Source organism: Acomys minous (genome assembly GCF_964271855.1).
Source record: "Acomys minous genome assembly, chromosome: 9".
NCBI lineage: Eukaryota > Metazoa > Chordata > Mammalia > Rodentia > Muridae > Acomys > Acomys minous.
This window is the reverse complement of record NC_140490.1, coordinates 115,611,603-115,628,084: the sequence shown is the minus strand read 5'-3', so window position 1 is coordinate 115,628,084 and position 16,482 is coordinate 115,611,603. Positions and strand designations below refer to the sequence as shown.

General features: G+C 40.7%; 1 long non-coding RNA gene across 1 annotated transcript in view; it reads right to left on the bottom strand.

The window, feature by feature from the left end:
• Positions 1 to 8,675, bottom strand: part of LOC311606182 — a 56,753-nt gene extending 48,078 nt beyond the window's left edge. Inside the window, exon 1 of the long non-coding RNA XR_014782246.1 lies at positions 8,449 to 8,675. This is a non-coding gene — a long non-coding RNA (uncharacterized lncRNA). The remainder of the gene's footprint in view (positions 1 to 8,448) is intronic.
• Positions 8,676 to 16,482: the final 7,807 nt, after the last annotated feature.

Below are 16,482 nucleotides of genomic sequence, written 5' to 3'. Positions count from 1 at the left end.
CTGCTTCTGTAAGTAACCTCTCACCCATACTCCTGTAAGTAATCCTAATAAAACCCATCAGTTCACCACGTTGGACTTGGTGTTTGTCTGTGCTTTGGCATGTTGGCTCTCTATCTTATGTAAGTAGACATCTTTGTTGCATCTCCCTAAGAAAAGTTTGTCAGGCAACTGCGGGATAAAAAAAAATATATATATATATATATATATATATATATATATATATGCAATCTCATACCTTACCGTCACACTATACAGACATCCAGAGCACAGCATTAATCTTACTACATCATATTCCTTAGGCACAGTGTCTCACATATATCCATGTATGCACAAACACATTCACTTAATGCTTAGCTTAAGCCATAGAAGCCGTACTCCATGCTCAGGAAATGCCAGCCACCGTCACCATCATTATTAGCATTAGCATCATCTCTGTGTGGTCAGAGCTCAAGGCTTTCACAAGAAAACTTTAGGACCTTCCTTCCTGCATGACAATAGTAGTTAGATGTGATAGTTGGCTTTTGTTTTTGTTTTTGTTTTTTGTTTTTTTCAAACTACTTCCCTTCTTTTCTTTCCCCCAGAAATCTTTAATACTAATCTGTGCTGTGCTTCTAAGACAGACAAAACGAGATTTCTCTCAAAGGAAATTCCTTTTTCACATCCATTCACCAGCAAGTAATCCCGGTTATTGAGGGCCGCGTTAAAGTCTAAAGAGCGCATGTGTTTGGCGCTGTTATTCTGTCACTGTTATAGTGTGATTCTCATCTTGATCCCCTTGGCTAGACTTAGGCCCATTGTATGCGAGGCCAAGGTAGAGTGAATTCGTACAAAACTATTTCTTTGGGGATGTGAAACTGAATCTTCTCCCAATGGCAGCAGCATCTATTTAAATCTGATTTTGTGGGGGAACTTAAATGGAAAACAATGAAAACAGAACTATCTGCTATTAAATATGTTTCCTGTAACCTAAGCTCTGTAAATTAAGTCCCGTGGTTTTGCTCTTGTTCCACCTTGGGGACCATGTTTAAATCAACAGGGTTTTGTGAGTGAAGGCTTGTGGGTTTCCCAGAGACAAAGCCTTCCTGCAGAACACTCAGTCAGTGCACAGTCATCACTTCACATACACTTAGCACTTGAAGAGCCACGTCAGCATACGGAGTCTGGGGTCCATCGCTCCACACTGAAAACTAAGTACCCAGTTTAACATACTTAGTGTTCTCTTTTCACAGACAGTCCAAACTTTGAAATGCTCCTTACAGTGCAGTTCTAAAGAGCCTTCATCACAAAGTAAAATACAACATTTTGGTTGTCATCTCTTTGGTGTTAGCAAACTTAAAGGTGTAATTTATATATTTTTTTAATTTTCTCAAGGATAAATTTAAGTTTTAGATTGCTTAAGCTAGTACGTTAATTTTTATTTCAATCTATTTAAAGCTCTTTAACATCTCCAAACTTCTAGCAATGTGTTGTGCCTTGCTTCTGAAGGTAAAGCTATAGATGTGATATTCCACACAAGTAAACATAGAGATAATAACAGTCATTTTCCCACACACCTTTAATCCCAGCACTCGGGAGGCAGAGGCAAGTGGATCTCTGTGAGTTTGAGGCCAGCCTGGTCTATTAAGTGAGTCCAGGACAGCCAAGGCTACAAGATAAATGTTATCTTGGGAAAAAAAGTCATTTTAATTACACACAAATTATATATATATGATATATAAATCACATAAATATATGTGCTATATATGTATATATATATATATATATATATATATATATATATATATATATATGATTATGGATAAACACTGAAACATGGTACTATCAAAAGAACAAAATCCTGTTAGTTAATCCTAAAGCAATAGAATTCTCAAAGCTGTCTCACAAAGAATTCAAAATCATCTTCTAACAGAAGCTCTTTGACTACAACATAACCAGGTAGAAAACATAATGAAATCAGAACAATAAATGAATAAACTGAGAAGTTCAACTAAGTAAAATAATTTTAAAAGACCCAAGAAAATCTACAGCAAAGAAGATAAGAAATTTGGGGAAAAAAATCACAAAGTTTCAATAGCAGACTCAAGCAAAAAAGAACCACTGAATTCAAAAAAGTTTCAAGCTTTTAAAATGACTCAGAGGGAGAGAAAAGAAAAGTAATGAAAGAACGGGGAAATCCTAGACCTTTAGAAGATATAATGGAGTTCTTTAAGTTTAAATGAAAAGATACTAATTAACAGCATCAAAATATACAAATGCAGAGCCTGGAGAGATAACCCAGTGGTTGAGAGCATTGACTGGTCTTTCAGAGGACCCGGGTTCAATTCCCAGCACCCACACAGCAGCTTACAACTGTCCATAACTCTAAGATATGACACTCTCATACAGACATATATGCAGGCAAAACACCAGTGCACATAAAATAAAAATAAACAAATTATCTTGAATATATTAATGCATAAGGTCACTAAAAAAGCAGGCATAAAGTCAGATCTGAATCTGAATGAACAAAATGCTCAGTTCAGTTGTGGTGGTTTTTAAGTCATCTGTTACTCTACCATAACACTTAAAAGAGAAAACAATACAGATGTACAGTATTTACAAATAGCTGTATGTACAAAAAAAAAACCTGTAAGTACATTCACAATAGATGAAATTCGGTAATGTAACACAACATCAGAAATACAAAAGTTGCAGTTAATTTTTAATGCAGATAATTTGTTGCCACTTAAAATACACTGTCTTGCCTACAAGATAGCTTATGTAAGCTTTGTGTTAACTACAATGGGAAAACAAGGTGTAGCAGAGGGGGAAAAAAAAGCTAAAATTAGGGATAAAGAGATGTCTCAGTGGGAGAAGGTGCTTGTTCTACCAATAAATACCTGTTCTACTGGTGACTGTGCTTGAAAGCAAAAAACTGTTACAAGAGAAAAAAACAAAGCCATTATACAAGAATAAGGTAATCGCCGGGTGTGGTGGTGTACACCCTTAATCCTAGCACTTGGGAGGCAGAGCAGGTGGATCTCTGTGAGTTCGAGGCCAGCCTGGTCTACAAAGGGACTCCAGGACAGCCAAGGCTACACAGAGAGATCCTGTCTCAAAAAACCAAAAACAAACAAACAAAAAAAAAAACTAAAATAACAACCAAGAATAAGGTGACCAGTTAATTAAGGTGCTATAGCAGTTATGGAGTAGTCTAAACATTTCAGGCAAGTATTAACAGAGTTAAAGATAGAAATAGAAAACAAAAAGTTAACAGCACAGAGTATCAGTGCCTTCCTGTCAATGGTGGAACACAGAGACATAAACCCGTACAGGGGGGAAAAAAACTTTTAACAACCCTGTAGACCAAATACACCTAACAGACATACAGAAAATTCTAGCCAGCAACAATAAAATACTCTTCTCGGGTGCACATGGAACATCTCCAGGACAGACACATGTTAGGCCACCGTTCAACAGTTTTAAAGAGATGGGAGAGATACCAAATACCACTTCCAGCCATGATGGTAAGAGCCTAAAATTCAATAACGGGAGGGAAATTGGATTTTCACAAATATGTGGAAATTAAACAATATTCTCCTGAATGAGTAATGGATCAGAAGAAAATAAATTGAAAGGAAAGCTAAAAATACCATGAGGCAAATGAAAATAGAGACAGAGCACACCAAAACAGAGGAGGTAGCAAACGCAGGCATAAGAGGGGAGAAGGGAAGACATCATATAAAAAGTGTAATTTTATAACCCAAAGCTCTAGAAAAAGAAGAACACACTAAACACATAGCTACCAGGAGTAAATAAATGATAAAAATCAGAGCAAAATACAAGTAAAATGAAGAAAGAACAATAGAAAACATCACTGAACTTAAGATCTTTTTAAATTAAATTGATAAAACTTTAACCCAAAAAAAACCCACTAAGTTAGAGTCTCAAAACAGTTAAACTTACAAAAGAGAGAAGCAATATTAGTGCAAAAAGATACAAAAAAATCAGAGACAATCATAAAACTTGAATACCAATAAATTAAATAACCTAACACAAACATTAAAACCATATAACCCACTAGTCTGAAATAAAAAGAATAAGGCTATATATATATATATATATCAGTAATGAGACTGAGTCAATAATCAAAAACCTATGAACAAAGAACAGTCCAGAACCTGATTCTACCAAACATTTAAAGAATTAACATCAGTCTTTCTCAAACTGTTCAAAATAAAAATGAAAAAAGTTTGAAAGACTGACAAACTCATTTGTGAAACCACCATTGCCTGGATCCCAAAGCTAAACAAAAAGTACTAAAGTCGGGGCTGGAAAGATAGCCCAGTAGTAAAGAGCACTCGCTGCTCTTCCATAGGACCTGGGTTCAATTCCCAGTACCCATATGAGAGTTCACAGCTGTCTGTAACTTTTCAGAGGCTCTGACACCCTTACACAGACATACATGCAGGCCAAACACCAATGCACATAAGATAAAATTAACAAATCATTTTTAAATCCTCAAGCAGTAGCAAAATTCAAGAGAGCAAAATGATCACCCACCATGATCAAGTGGGATTTATCCCTGGAATCTGATGGCTAAATATGAATAAGTCAAGATACCACAGCAGAATGAAGATCAGATTCATTGGACCATCTTAGTGAGTGAGAGAGAAAGCACAAAACATGGCATAAAAGTTTATTGTATAGAGACTCAATAAATTAGGAAAACAGCAAAAACTGAAGGCTGTTCTTACTCAACTCAGTGCTATGAGTCCTCACTAGCCAGGTCAGTAAGGAAAGAAAAATAAAGGCGTCTTAACAAGAAACAAGAAAGGAAAATAAACACTGTGTACAAATGGCATGCACGTAAAAAAAAAAAAAAAAAGCTCAGACACTTAACAAAATAAAAACTTGTTAGAACTAATAGATAAATACAGTGAAGTTACAGGAGAAAAAAAAAATCAATGTTCCCGAATCATTGGCTTTCTACATGCACTAACAAAGTAGAAAGAATAAAAAACTCTGTCCCCTCAGAAAAATAATGTTTGGGAATGAATAAAAACTGAAGTGAAAGATATGGCCACTGAACACTAGAGAGTACTGATGACAAAACTGAAGACACAAATGAGTGAAAAGATATTTCATGCTCACAGACTGGAAGGTTAATATTGTTGAAACGAATTTGCTGCCCAGAGCAATCTATATTTCTGTATTTCTGTTAAAATTATAAAGTTATTGTTCACAGGAATAGAAACTATGTCTTATCATTTATATGGAAGCATAGAGAACTTGAGTAGTTTTAGCAAAGCCTTAGAAAAACTTTTAGAGCTGAAGCCATCACACCCATAATTTCAACAAAATGTGGCTGATATTCAACAAAGGGGTCAATACTGAAACACAGGGAAAAGACAGAGCATCATTAAATACGACTGAGAAAACTGAACACGTATGGAAATAAGTGAAATTGGTTCCTCTTACATCCTTAAAAGTTAACTCAAGATGAATAAAAAATAAATAAATATTGAGACCGGAAAATATGTAACTATCAGAAAGAAAATACAGGTGGGAAGCTGGGAATACAGAGAGGACCCTAAAAACACAGACGACAAAACTCAAAAACAGTAAGTGGTGCTACATTAAAGTAAAAAGTCTCCACAGCAAAGGAAATACTAGAGGCTTCCCAAGAGGCTTGGGAGGAAAATATTTGTAAACTGGATGTTGGATAAGGGGTGTCCTAGTTTGGCCTCTGTTGCTGTGATATAAACTATGACCAGAAACCCGAGGTAGGACAGAGCTTATTTGGTGTGCAAGTTAGAGTCCATCACCAAGGAAAGCTAAAGTAGGAATTGAAGGCAGGAAGCTAGAGACCGGAAATGAAGCAGACAGACTGATCTGGACGTGGAAGCCAAATAAACTCTTTCCTCTGTCAGGTTGCTTTGGGTTGTGGCGTTTGTCACAGCAACAAAGTGAAACTACAACGAATGCTATCAAAAAGGTGGGTTTTTTTTTTTTAATTGTTGAGAACGTGGGAAAAAGAAAATCATCCATCACAATCAGGAGTGAGATTTCTTTTTTTTTTTTTCTTTTTTTTTTTGTAGACATTATGAAAGACACTACACACAGGGAACTGGGCATAGAAAAGCACACTTAATATAAAAGTAGAGGAGAGAACAACTAGGCGTGGAAAGGTTTAGACAGACATGGGGTAGGTAGATGGAGGGGGGAACAGTAAGAGTGGGGTAACCAAATCTAAGGATAGGAAAAGGCTACATGGAAACCTACAGCTTTACAAGCTGTACAAAATATAGCTTTTCTCAAAATGTAATTTTTAAACCATTTGGACAGGCGTAACTGCGTGGTTCAGTGATGCTCTTCCCAGATGTCATGGATTTTCTTTTTAAACAAAAATCCCAGAGCCAAGGGTGAGCTCTCTCCCTGTGAGTTATTCCCCGGGGAGACCGACGAGGCTCCCAAAATAACACAAGCTGTTGCCATTGCTCTCGGTTGACCACTAGAGCTACATGGTAAGGCCCTGTTGATGAAAACAGGGTACATTTTGTAAACAGAACATAAAGAAATCAAGCTGGGACCAAGCTAGAAGGTTCCTCTGTGCTGCTAGCGTTCATAGCGGCAGAAGGTGCTCTCAGGCTTCGGACGCTGCACGCCACAGTTCTGACCTTGTAAACAAGATGTGCCCACTGTTGTCATAGTGGCACATGGTTAGGAATAACCAGCCGCTTTCTGCTGGGACTTGAAACCAGCTTCCCAGGAAGGAGTACACGCCTGGTACTGAGAACTTGGTCAGAAGCCTATGGGGAAGGCCGGTTCTGTTGTTTTACTGGATGGGCATTTAGCCAAATTGCGTTCTACGTATCTATGTCCATTTCCTGGTGCTGTTCCCAGCCTTGGACAAGAGAGCATCTTCGCACCGTGGGTGGCAGATGAGGCATAGATTGCATAACTCATCAGAGTGCTGAGGAAAAGTGACTGTTGTGTGCTCAGCCCTAAGTGCAACATTTACCTCATCCCCTCCAAGGTGCAGGGAAACCAAGGAGAAGAAGGCAGAAAGATCACAGAAGCTGGAAGGTTGAGAGAAGTGCTATGAAACACAGTCTTCCAGACATGACGCAGCCTCTGTCACCACGATTATACCACGGCTGTGACTACGTGCACAAGACCTGCTCCAAAAGCAAGAAATGAAAACAGCGGGGGAAATAGGCATGAACGTGGGAGGGAGAGCAGATGAAAGGGCAGACAAGAACTCCTGAGAAACTCAGGCATAAGAAGTTAAGAAGATCACAATGTATCTGCGTACATACATGAAATGGTCAAAAATAAAAAGAGAGAAAGATTCTCCCTTTAGTAACAAGCAAATAAATTAAATGAATGGATAAATAAATGTCTCTTTTAAAACCGGGAAGGATTAGTAACTTTCAGGAGCTGGTGTCGGGAGAAAAATAAAAGATGACGGTGATGCTTCACACTCTGCTAACACACTAAGGACAAGACTGAACTTCATGGTGTGTTCATTGTATCTCAATCCAGTTGTTTAAAACGCTGTAAAGAAGACCATATACTGGCCTCCCCTGGACCCAGAAGAGTTCAGGAAAAAAAGAGGAAAAAAAAAAAAAGAGAAAAAGAAATCCATCCTTATCAGCCCAGGCTCCTGAAAACACATCCTCTCCAACCAGCAGAGGGAGCTAAAATGATAGCTTTAGCCACGGTCTGCCGCTGAAAGGGCAGCAGAAGAATGTCAAGTTTAGAGATAACTGGGTTGGCTGAATTTTATCCTCACTTATCTTATCAAAAGGGTTGAAAGTTGATATTCATCTTTTTTGGACTCCCACAGGTTTACACATCTCAGTTTCTTTTTTTTATCGTTATTAAAAATAGATGAGCTTCCTTTCCCTGTACTCTTCCGAGTTCCTCCCCATCTCCTAAGAAAACAGGCTTTGAAGGGATAATACAAAAGAAGATAAAAACAAAAACCTAACCTTCACCCTAACCCTAACTCCAACATATCAGAATAGGACAAAGCAAACAGAAGGAAAAGAGCCCAAGAATGGCACAAGAAACACTCACAGAAGCAGAGACCCACAAGTTCACACACTCAGGAACCCCATTAAAAACACAAAACTGGAAGCTATAATATATTATGTAAAGGACCTATAAGAGGTAAGGAGGGAGACAGAGAATAAATAAAAATTTCAAAGTTAAAAGTTAAATTTTTAAAAAAAGAAAAGAAAAAGACAAAGAAAAGGCCTTGGCATGGCATTATGACACAAGGAACCTCCAAAAAAGGTCACTGAGTTCGTTTTCTGTTGGCCATCCACAGCTGGGCATGCAGTGTGCCCTTCAGAGTGGTCGTTTCCCAGTGAGACTCCCTGGGAGAAAACTAAATTTTCATTTGCAAGTGGTTATCAACTGGAGACTGCTTCTGGGGCAGGGATGGGGGCTGGCACCTACCTCTCCTTTCAGCTCTAAGACCCATCGTCCGCAGACCGGCGCAGGCCTTGTGCGCGCCGCCACATGTGAGTTCACATGTGGGCCAGCCTTGTGTTTAGCAGGCCTTGTTTCTCCTTGGTGTCCTCCGTCCCCTCTGGCTCTTACACTCTTTCTTCCTCCTCATCTGCAGAGGTCCCTGAGCCCCGCAGCGATGGATTTGATGAAAACGTTCTACTTAGGGTTGAATGTTGCAAGATTTCTCACTCTCTACACATTGTCTGGCTCCAGGTCTTGGTATTTGTTCCAATCTTCTGCAAGCGGAAGCTTGTCTGATGATGGCTGAGCGAGGCGCTGATCTACAAAGCAGAGCAGTATAACTTCTATTGAAGTCATTTCACTGCTACATTCCTTTAGCACAACTGTAGTATTTGGTTTTCCCCTAGGTCCATGGACTACCTAGCCTCAGGTTCTTCATTACCCAAACAGCAGTATGTATGTGTTCCATCTCGTGGAGTGGGCCTTAAGTCAAATCAGACAGTGGTTGGTTACTCCCACAAGCTTTGTGCCACCACTGCATTAGCGTATCTTTCAGGAAAACAGTTGTGGATGAAAGAGTTTGTAGCTTGGCTGGTGTTTCCATTTCTCCTTTAGTAGCATACAGAGTACCTTCCTCTACCAAGAACACTAGCCCACATGGGTGAAGGCTCCAGGTAGGCACTAGCTCAGCTTCTCCGTGTGTAATGAGCTGCATAGGTGTTGTCTTCAGCAATAGGGCTTTGCCTTCAGGTTGTAGGAAGTGATCTGTAGCCAGCCTGTGCTGTTTGCCGGTTCCCGTGGGACCCCTTTGGCCAACAGTTCATTTCAATGTAACCTATTCCTGCTAGTAAAAGCTTCATCTGATGACAAGAGATTCTGGCTCGGTTTCTGTCTCCATTGTTATTTGGTGATTTCATTTAGATCATCTTCATACATGTGTTTATTTGAGGAAATATATACTGTATTGGGTTTCCATAGTACCCCTCAAATGGCCCTCCATTTTAGCTGAGCCTCCCCATATTCTTCACTTTGTCCTCTCTTCCTGCTGCTTAATTCTTGCATTCTAGCCTTCTTCTTCCTCTTCCTCTTCTTCTTCCTCCTCCTCCTCCTCCTCCTCTTCTTCTTCTCCATTAATAACTGTCTTTTCTATTTCCCTTTCCTAGGGAGATCTGTCTACCCACTCTAGTCCCTTACTCTATACCTAACCTCTATACTGTCTTTCTAGTTCAGGTATACCTCGTTCAGGATGACTTTCCCACCTCTCATTCCACCCATTTACCAATGAATTTCATGGTTTCATTTTTAACAGCTGAGTAATATTCTATTATGTAAATGTACCACATTCTCTTTATGCACTCATGTGTTGATTGACATCTAAGTTGTTTCCAATTTCTGGCTATTATTAATAGCACAGTAGTGAACATTAATAACACAGCAAGTGCCTTTGTGGTAGGATGAAGCTTTGGGTATATGCCCAAGAGTGATGTAGCTAGGTCTTGAGGTAGATCATTTCTCACTTTCCTGAGGAGCCACCACAGTGAATTTCATAGTGGCTGTGCAGGTTTGCACTCCCACTAGCAATGAATGAGTATTTCCCTTACTCCTTGCCAGCATAAGCTGTCACTTGTTTTACTGATCTTAGCTATTCTGACAAGTATAAGATGAAATCTCGCTGAGGGTGTTGGCACATGCCTTTAAGCTCAGAACTCAGGAAGCAGAGGCAGGTGTACCACTGTGAGTTCGAGGCCAGCCTGGTCTACAAAAAGAATCCAGAGCATCCAAGGATACACAAGGAAACCCTGTCTCAAAAAGAGCCAAAAAACACCAGCCAAGGAAAATATAGGCAGTAAACTTCGAACTCCTACCCAGACTAGCCGATGGACAGGACATTCTCCACCATTGAGTGGAGAAGGAGATTTGACTTTCACACAAACTCTGGTGCCCCATCTCTGACCACTTCCCCTGGATGGGGAGGCATGGTGGCACTCAGAGGAAGGATAACAAGTTACCAAGAAGAGACTGGATACCTTAAGAGCATATATGGGGGGGAGGTCCCCCTCAGTCACAGACATAGGGGAGGGGAGTAGGGGGGAAGTGGGAGGGAAGGAGGAATGGGAGGATACAAGGGATGGGCTAACAATTGAGATGTAATATGAATAAATTAATTAAAAAAAGAAAAAAAGAAAGAAAAAGATGAAACATCAAAATAGGTCTGACTTGCATTCCCCTGATGACTAAGGATGTTTAACATTTCCTTAAGTGTTTCTCAGACATTTGAGTCTGCTCTATTTAGAACTCTCTGTTTAGATTTGTACCCCATTTTTAACTTGATTACTTGTCCTGATATATAGTTTCTTCGTATATTTTTGTATTAACTCTTCATTAGCTGTGTAGTTGGTAAATATCTTTTCCCATCTGCAGGCTCTCACCCTGTCAGAACAATAATATTCTTTGCCATGCAGCTTTTCAGGTTTATGAAGTCCCACTTATTGTTGATCTTAGTGTCTGTGTTAATGGTGCTTGTTTGCTTGTTTGCTTGCTTGTTTGTTTGTTTGCTTGTTCTTCAGAAAGTCTTCTGTGCCCATGAGTTCAAGGCTATTTTCCACTTTCCTTTCTATCAGATTCATTGTGTTTTGTCTTAAGTTGAGTTTTTGTTCAGAGTCATAAATATAGATTTATTTGGACTTCTACACTCAACCATCCAGTTTGATCAACGCCATTTGTTGAAGATGCTAGGGTTTTTTTTTTTTCCCAATGTGTATTTCTGGCTTCTTTATCAAAAAACTCAGGCATCCATAGGTGTGTAGATTTATGTCAGACCCTTCTATTAGATTCCATTGATCAATATGTCTGTTTTTGTGTCAGTACCATGCTATTTTTATTACTATTACTACATTCAGTTCCTAAATTTTTCATTTCCAGATTTCCCTTGGTTTAGGGTTTCTTTGTTGATTTTGTTCCACCTTCAAGTCTGGAGCTGTTTTATTCATTTCCTTCCACTTGTTGTTTGTGTTTCCATAGGTTTCTTTAAGCAATTTCTTTATTTCCTCTTTAAGGATCTCTGTCATAGTTGTAACAGCTATTTTAAGGCCTTTGTCTTAGGCTTCAACTATATTCCATTTCTCAAAGCCTACTGTAGTAGGGTTGTGGGGCTCTAGTAGAGACATACTGCCTTGGCCCTTACTGACTGTTTTTATGCTGGCATCTAGGCATCTGAGTTTGGGATAATTGTTAATTCTAGGTGCTGATATCTGGTCTTGTCCTTGTTGGATGGATATTTTGTCAGTTGGTTTTTGTTGCCCTCTCTGGTTCTTAGGAAATGTGTGTTAGCTCTTTGCTGGCTGGTATGACCACTGGGGATTCTGGGTAGAATGTGTTTCTGGTTATGGGGAGCTGGTAGGGATGGGGATGGGCCAGAAGGCTGAGGAGGCCCACAAGAGAGAAGAAAGCATGGTGCTTCACAGCATCTGCTTAGTCCCCTAGGAATGGGGTCAGAGAATAAGAAGAGGCCATAGCAGGTACTGTGCTACACAGCTGAGGAAGAGACTGGCAGACTTCATTTGGAGGAGAGCAAGTCGGGAGAGGTGAAGATCTTCAGTTAGCCTACCTGCTGCCCTGGCTGGCTTGGCGGGGTTGCCTGCTGGAGTTGGGGCTGGAACAAATGGATGAGTCGAGGGCGGTGGAGGAAGATTGGAGGAGATCAGTATGATCCTCTGGAAATTGGCAGGATGGGAATGGTAGGCCAGAACAGGTGGTCTGATACAGAGCTGGGAGTGAGACTGAGGAATTGGATTTGGAGGAGAGAGGGGTAGCATCAAGATCTGCAGATCTCCACATCTCAGCTTCTTGATTGATGAATATGGTGTTTAATCTACTCCTTTGGCACTCTTTCCCTGTAGATTGGCTGCCTTTAAGGTAGTCAGTGAACGAAAAGACCAGAGAGTTGGCATCTGTTCTGCAAACATCCTGATGTGCCCATGCCAAGTATGAACACCTACTCTCTGCCACGGACTGGTTTCTGACATCATCATAGTGCTAATGCTGATGGCCCAAAGTCAATGTTGTTAGACAGTTTTGACATACCTCAAGCTGAGAACACAGTTTTCAAAAAGGCACTCACTTATTCTGGATGAATATATTACCCAATCAAAACTGAAATTGTACCAATGTGGCTTACATTTGTGCTGAGGTAGGTGATATAAAAATAAGCCTATAAACAAAATGTAACTCTCACTTGTAATGAATACTTTTGAATAAAATGTGCACAATAATAGAGGACTCCAGACTGGATGGTCAGGGAAGGTCTCCGCAGAGGTAACACTTGCGCCAAGATACGGAAAAGAGTGTTCTAGAAAAAGGAACTAGGATTGTGGAAGCAGAAGACTTTGAAGGACTTCAAGAAACCGTGGAGGTTGTAATGTCTTAACTGGGTTTCTATTGCTGTGAAGAGACACCGTGACCATAGCAACTCCTATAAAGGAAACCATTTCATTGGGGCTGGCTTCCAGTTCAGAGGTTTAGTACATTATCATCATAGTGGGAAGCATGGTGGCAGGCAGGCGTGGTGCTGGAGAGGTATTTGAGAGTTCTATATCTGGATCAGCAGGCAGCAGGACGAGAGAGCAACACTGGGCCTGGCTTGAGCATTTGAAACCTCCAAGTCGCACCCAGTGACACACTTCCTCTAACAAGGCCACGCCTACTCCTACAAGACTGCACTTCCTGACAGTGCCACTCCAGCCTGTGGGAGCCAATTTCACTCAAACCACCACATAACAAAATGAAAAATGGTGCTGTTATATAGGCTCAATTTTTTTCTTTATTTATTTTACTTACTTACTCCTGGCATAGTCAGCAGGATTTCTTCTGCTGGAACCTGGAGCAACTGGAACCTGGAGCCTCAACTGGAGCCCAGTGCCCAGAGCTCCGAAGCTTTACCTCAAATGATTCTCTCTAGTGGAGCCATGAAGAGCCAAACAATCCCGAGTCTTCAAAGGCCCCGCCTCTTGTTTTTGACTCACATTTATATCTCCTCTCAGAATTTGCTCAAAGATATTTTTCATCTGGTAACAATAAAGCTCCCCCCACAAGGTGGTTCGACTTCTAAGGGGATAAACATCACCTGCTCTCTCACAAGTCTGTTCCTCATCCCACACTTGGGATCTAAACAAAAACGTGTTTCTCTCTCCTCCACTGGTGGCAATAGGAGAATGGGGAGGGAGTTGAGTCATTCTGAGTCCTCCAAATAGTGTTGCAGGATTGACATTGTACTTTTCATAGACTGGTTGAGCTATTAGAGGATTTTAGATTCGGGTGGGCAGTTGGTGGTGCATGCCTTTAACCCCAGCATTCGGAAGGCAGAGGCAGGCGGATCTCCGAGTTCATACGAGGCCAGAGTGAGTTGCAGGACAGCCAAGGCTACAGAGAGAAACCCTGTCTCAAAAAGAAAAAAAGAAAAAAAAGAAAAGAATTTTAGATTCATAATTGTATTCTCTGCGTGTGTGTGTGTGTGTGTGTGTGTGTGTGTGTGTGTGTGTGTGTGTATGTGCATGCATGTGTTTGTGGGGGTGCAGGAGCATGTGCTGATGCAGATATGCATGTCTGTGTGTATGTAAGCACATGGAAGCCAGGTGACATTCCTTGGCAGCCACTCTCCTTATTTTCCTTAAAACTAGAACTCACCAAGTAGGCTCAGTTAGCTGCTCAGAGACCCCCTCAGGGATCCACCTGTCCCCACCCTCCCCAGTGCTAGGATTATAAGCATGTGTCATCACACCCAGATTTTAAAAATTATTATCTGAGGATTTCTCATAACTTAGATCATATCCATGTCTGTCCTGAGCCCCTGTCAAGTCCTCCCCCACCGCGCTACTCTCCCAAATTCGTGTTCTACATCACGCTTCCTGAGGACCAAACTCATGTCTGATGTCTGTGAGGCAAACGCTTTACAAATTGAACTTTCTTCCCAGCCTCTGTATTCGCCATAAAGCAGAAGCGGCAAGTGCATACTAGCATAAAGAAATCGACAAACGTGCTGTGTATAGAATCTGAGTTCAAGGTACAATAAAAAAATAAAAATAAATAAAACAAGGTCTTGCAAAGCAATGACTTGTTCCTGAGCCCAACTCACCACAAACTCCAAAATTCGGCATCCCAATTTGTGTTCACTCCATTTCTCCACCGACAGCGTCACTCCCAGCCCCACGTCCCCCCAAAGAGCCGGCAAATGTGAAAAGCACAACTAAGCACACAACAAATCTGCTTTTTCTTCTGTTGTGTTATGTAAAAATTTTAATAGTGGAAAAAAAATCAAGTGATGTGCTTCACAGAGAAAACAAGTGTAATGAAAGCATGCATACGTGCTTCCTAAACTCACGTCCCCCATGGCTCCAGCTGTCAGGGTTATTATGGTGCATCAAATAAGAGTAATCAATTTTACACAGATGAGTAAAGAGATAATATTTCAAGCTGAGCCTGGGAATTAACTAAATTTACATGCATGTTGTAGTGGAAAGAGCATGGAATGCAATTTCAGAGGACATGGGGTCAATTCTTAGAAGCTCTGTGACTTTAGGCAGTTTGTTCAACTTCTCTAAACCCAACTGGAGCATCCCTATGTAAAATTTGGATAAAGAATAATATCTGCCTTGCGGGACGTTGTGGACATGGACATGTTGAAGCCAACGGCTTTTCAGTGTCATCACTCTAAGAATAGACGTCAAACGAATGTACATGAGTTTCTCCAAATGAACTCCTATTGTAACTGGAAATGAGAGGCTGAGGAGGTGGCTCGCTTGTCAGAATACTTGCTATGCAAACATAAGGACCTGAGTTTTCCAGCACAGGGCTGAGTGTTTGTGATTCCTGTACTGGGGAGGTGGGCACAGCCTGATCCCTGGCCTTCTTGACCTCCTGGTCTAGCTGAGTCAGCAAAGCCCAGGTCATCCAGAGATCCTGTCTCAAGAAACAAAGAGGCAGTGATGGCCAAGGTTGGCCTCTGGCCTCCACATGCAATGCGCCTGCATGTGCAAGCATGCACACATGTGTACGCATGGACTCCAAAAACAAAAATCATTCTAGAAAATTACTTTCTATTGAATAACAGTGTTTCCCAAAAAAACAACTAATATAGCTTGGAAACAAAGTGATTAGCCAGATTAGAAGTTTAGGAAATGTTCCCAACTCCTCATCACTATCATTTTTTTAAAAGCTGGTAAAATCTATACTCCTGAATTTTCTCATAGAAAATTGAGATCAGATTGTAATAATTCGTATGTATCATATGGAAAGTCAAATAAAATTATACACATAAAGTCCTTTAACACATGCCTGACTCATGGGTGATGCTGTTTCTGTCTCAATATGCGAAATATGGTTTAGGTCTTTTGCTTAGAGAATATGTGGACTGTCTATCTCACACGTTTTCTTTTTGTTGTTGTTTATTTGATTTTGTTGTTTCATCGAGACAGGGTTTCTCTGTTTGCAGCCCTCACTGTCCTAGAACTCACTTTGTAGAGCAGGCTGGCCTCGAACTCACAGAGATCTGCCTGCCTCTGCCTCCCAATGCTGGAATTAAAGGTGTGCGCCACCTCGCCTAGCTTATCTCACACATTTTCAAACTGACTATCTGAGCCCAACCCTAGTACTCACATTTGAGATCACAAATGACCTGCCCTATGCTAGACTCCATAGTGAAATTATAAGAAAAATGTGCCATTGCTGATCATTCTTTTCCACTTAGAAAAGGTTTCTTCCCTTCCAGACAATGATTTCTCCCATCTTCCTCCTCCCTCACAGTTCCCTGCCTCCCAATTTCCTTCTCTGAGCCTCGGGGAACCATCCTAAACATCGGTCTCTCTCACAGGCTAGCCTTCAGGTTTGCCAAGGTCTCTTCTTCCCTCTCCTGTCTCTGCTTATTACTTGAGTGACCTCAAAAAAAACCTTTGTTTTTAAAACCATCCTACATGTACTGCCTGGTTTTGTGTGTTAACTTGACACAAGCTAGAGTCATCAGAGAGG